Here is a 4,612-nt window from a genome sequence, read left to right as displayed (position 1 = left end):
GTTCCCCCCCCCCGCGCGGGGGCCGCCGGGCCCCGCGGACATCCCGGCCCCCACACGTGCCGCGGTACCGGCGGGCGGCGGCGCCCCGGGCGCGGCCGTGGGACCGGGGGGCCACACCGCGTGTGGCACAGACCCCACAGGGCTCCTGTCCGAGGGTTGAGGGCCGGGATCGGGGGTGCCGGGGAAAGATAGGCCATGGGGTTGGGGAAAGGAGGGGTTTTTAAGGTCAAGGGACGAGTGAGAGGGGATGGAGCTGGCGGAGCGACTGTGTACAGGGCACGGGTCTCATTAGAAGCCACAGGTTGGATTGCTGCGAGTGGCAGAGCGTGGTTCGGAGGTGGGATGGAGCCCTGCAGCCACGTGCACGGCACAGAGCATCAGGAGCATGAAGGTAACAGTCGAGACCAGGAGCAGAAGTGAGATAACCACGGGAAGCTGGTGTGATGGAGCTGTGGGCTGACTGCAATGCTGCAGGGGCAGAAACCACCCCTGGGGACAGGACCACGTTGTCCTCAGGGCCAGGGGGACCGTGCTGGGGAGAGTATGTGTGGGCGCCAGAGCTGCCTTCAATGGCCCACACCCACAGAGACAGGCCCTCCCCTGAGGCAGAGACAAACCCCAAAAGCTCATACCTGAGTGTTCTGTGAGGGAGGGTCTGTTCCGGGGAGGTAATTTGGAGGAGCCTTTGCTTTTCAACTCTGCCTTAATGTCTTTTAAGTGGTGTTCACAAAGTGGAGAGCTGCTCTAGTTTCCTCTCTTGTGGGCATCGTGGGCTGGAGCTGATGTTTCCAGGAAAGCTGGGAGTCGCTTGGCAGTGCTGGACAAGGTGATGGAGGTGCCCTGAGCTTATCCTGTTCCATGCTCAACACCATCTCTGAAGCTTAGGCTCTTTTGGGATGCTCATTATATATTGCTTCAGCAGTATTAGGCAGTATCCTCATAATTATAAAAAACCTTGGTAAAGATGTTTTCGTGATTCCTATTGAAACCTGCTGCTGGGTGTTGTGACACTACAATGCTACCAGCCTGGCTTTGCATTTTTCCCCCCCAGTTCTTTCCACTCTGTGTTGGCTGGGCCAGGCAGTGCAGGAGGCTCTTCCATTCACCCTGGAGATGATGAAAAGCTTTGCTGCTTGGGCACAGCTGTCAGCTGTACCTGTCCTAGATGGGGCATGGGCACCTGTTTCCAGTATCTCATAAATTTCGGTGTCCTCTGACTTCTAGAAAAGCTGCTGAGAGATTTTTTTTCCATTAGAAGTCAGGTAGGGCATGCATATGGTCTTTGTATACTACAGTGACTAATATATTTCTGGCAAGGTCTGTGCTCACCCGTAGGAAGGGAAACTGTGATCGATGCCCCCGTTGCTGCAGATGACACCACTCTTGGCACAGGCACTTCCACCGCTGACCGTGACCGGGGAAAGCAAAATAGCCACTGGACTGTGCCCAGGGAGACCAATAACTGCCCCAGGCTGGCCCTGCTTGGCTTTTAACCAACCTCCAGCAGTAGCAGGGGAGGATCTCTGCGAGTAAAATCAGCCCTGGTTTTGGTGTTTTGAGTTCAGTTTTGTTCTAAACAGCTGAAGTTGTGATTTGTGAGCTGACCCCCATGGAAGGATGGACGGAGGGGTCACTGCTGAGCTGCCACCAAGTCTTATTCCCCTGGGAGGGTCTGATCCTGTCTGGCCTTGCCACAGTGACAGGTGTGGGGAAGGCGAGTGTGCAGCCCCTGCAGCTGGGTAGAGAAACAGCTCCGGGGAGGGAAGGGCAGGCAGATGCTGACTGAAATCCCTGCAGGCAGTGCTGGCTGCCAGGTGTCACCCTCTGCACTCACCTGGAATGGGTCAGCGTGTTCCCCTCCCGAGGTGGCCGCATCCAGCAGGGCCCAGGCAGGGCCCAGAAGCTCTCGGCAGAGCTGGGGATGTCCGAGGGGCTGCGAAAATCCCTCACCCTCGCGGGGGCTGGTTCCACTCCCATTCGCTTCCGCTCAAGCCACGTGGACGCTGAGCGAGAGGGAGAGCTGCTGCCAGGGTTTCACAGACCTCTTTTCATTTTAATATCCCTCTCCTTGCTGAATTAGATGCGAGACTGATTGCTTCGATAATCCTGCTGCAGCCGCTATGGGTTATATATGGATTGCAGCCAAAAGCTGTGCCGATAAATCATTCCTATACACCAGGCTGTTATATTTCCTGAGGATTTTGTGGGCATGTGCTGCTCCCTTTTACATAAGGATCTGCTGGAGTTCAGACCAGAATGTGCTGCTTTTCCCCAGGCAAGGGCCTGGATGGGTTGGTGAAGCCAAAGCCCCCAGGCTGTATTTTGCCTCTTTGAGATTACTGCCCTCGTTTCAGCTATTTTACTTTTCTCTCTGGCTGGGAATACAGCTATTCTCCACCTCCTCCTCCTCATGTGCTTATTAAGGATAACAGGGCTGTGTTCAACAGCGTGACCCCACTTTTGGGTTTCTCTCAGGCAAGGCGTCATCTCGGCAATTTCTTAAAATCCCCATCCTCTGACCCTTTGCACACATGCAGAGGGAAAACCCCTCTGATTTCCCACTTCAGACGATGTTACGATGGGGCTTGGATGACTTTTAGTTTATAGAGCCTGGGGAAGCCTGCTTGAATTAATCAGACTTGATATGTTTATCCTGGTCAAGCCAATTAACTCCCGCCAGCCAGGACAGCTCAGCTCTCAAGTGTGACTGAGGCTTCATAACTCAATTTTGCTCAAGCCTGGCAAAGTTTATCAGGAACCCTTGGAAATCAGGATGCAGGTGATGCTCTGGGGGCAGGATGGGATGCCCAGCCGTGCTGTGGCACTGCTGGGGACTGGTGTTGCTACCAGTGATGTTCCTGGGGTGGTTTCATCCCAAGGCTGCCCTGATGAGCTGCCTTTTTTGGTGCGGCCGCAGAGCACGGTGAGGGTAGAGGGCACAGCATTCCGGATCAGCTCCGGCTTCAGGGCAGCTATTTATATGTGCCCACTGGAGGGGTGCCCAAAGCAGGCCAGGCAAATGGCCTCGAGATGCATCTCTGTGAATTCAGGATGAATGGGGGGGGCTGCCTGTTTGTTTTAATCCATTTGGGAGTGCATTAAAACACGCTGCCGAGGGCTGCCAGCAGCACTGCGGGGGGAATTTGACTTGGCTGGTGGCTCCTGGCTCTCTCATCCAGCAAAGCCCCATCCAGGAGTGGATTCAGCCCCATGAAACTCAGTGTTTCTGGAATAGTTTGTCCTTGTTGCTGTTCGTTGGCTTATTTATAGCCTCCCCATCCCTGTGCTTCTCTGTGCCTCGGAGCAGCAAGCGGTGCCGCGTTGGCTTCAGCTCCAGGCCGATCCCACTTGGGCACAAAAGCTCTGGTTTATAGATCAGTGTTGAAAACAGCAATTAGGCCATTGTGAAGCCTCGAGGACGGGGGAGACGATTTGATTTCTGTACTTGACCCATAATTTCTGCTGGGCTGATTCAGAGTGGTTGTGCTGCGGGTGCAGCATGGAAACTTCAATGGAGATGAGTGGAGCTAATTTTAACCGGCCGCCTCGTCGAGGTGTGGGAACCAGGCAGAAAAACGCCTCAAACTCTGTTCCTGCTCCTGGGCTGGTTGGTTCAGGATATTTTTTTCACTTCCTTCTGTGGCAACTTGTTAACCTAGAAATTAAAAACAGCACCAGTGTTGGGGCAGGGAAGAGCGATGGTTTACAGCCAACCAACCACTGAACAGCCCCAGGTGCTGTGGAGTGCCTGGCATGTGTGAATTAACATAATTTTCTCCTCTTTTTTAATTATCACTTAATTATTTGAATTTTTAAATTTTTTTTTTTGTTGCTAACAGTTTTCTCATTTATCTCAAGGTTTGGGTACCTGAGTTCTGCACAAAAAGCCACAGGGCAAGGAACAGAAATCGCCAGCAATGATGGGCTGTGGGAGGAAGCAGTAAGCCAGGGGGCTGGTCCTGCACCCCATGCTTGGTAAGTGGGTCCTTGTGCCCCTGAACTGCTTTGTCTGGGGAGACTTGGCAGAGATGTGCCCACTTTGAGTGGGCAGTAAAGTAGGCAGTAATGTGCCCACTTTGAGTGGGCAGTAAAGTAGGGAACTCAGTGGTATTTATGCTGATATAGTGCAATTCTTTATCCTGCACCTTTAAAATAACCCCTTGGGGTATTTCCATAGTGGAGATGACAGAGTTATTACTTCCTGGAGGTGTTTAGATAAAAAGGGTGGAAGGAGCAGAGGTGGCAGCCTTGGGGTTGAGGCTGGCTCTGGCCTGGGGCCTGTCCCATGGCAGGGTGATTGTGCATCCTGGTGCCATCCTGCACTGCTGCCCTTGGCTTCACCATTCCCTATGGAATGAATAAATCAATCTGTAGCACAATGGCCAGCAGGAAATCCCGCTTTCCAGAGAGTCTGGCTGACTCTCTCTCCTGTGTTTGCAGGCACATCTCCCCACCACAGCATGGCCAGGATGAGGCCATCGGTCCCTCCACGCCGCCACGTGTCCCCAGCAGCTCACCCGCCCCACAGCCCCTGTGCAGCGCCGGAGGCTGCGGCCGCCGAGCCCCCGCGGCCCTGCGGGACCCCCCGGCGCTGAGCCCCCGCCCCAACAGC

At 54.3% G+C, this 4,612-nt stretch overlaps 1 long non-coding RNA gene across 1 annotated transcript; it reads left to right on the top strand.

Moving 5' to 3' along the window:
- The first annotated feature begins 307 nt into the window (after positions 1-307).
- On the top strand, positions 308-4,606 carry LOC115948218. The gene is made up of 3 exons (XR_004082062.1): positions 308-391; positions 3,859-3,975; positions 4,441-4,606. It is a non-coding gene; the product is annotated as an uncharacterized LOC115948218 (long non-coding RNA).
- Positions 4,607-4,612: the final 6 nt, after the last annotated feature.

This window comes from Geospiza fortis, unplaced genomic scaffold (genome assembly GCF_000277835.1).
Source record: "Geospiza fortis unplaced genomic scaffold, GeoFor_1.0 scaffold145, whole genome shotgun sequence".
NCBI lineage: Eukaryota > Metazoa > Chordata > Aves > Passeriformes > Thraupidae > Geospiza > Geospiza fortis.
This window is presented reverse-complemented; position numbering and strand designations above follow the sequence as displayed.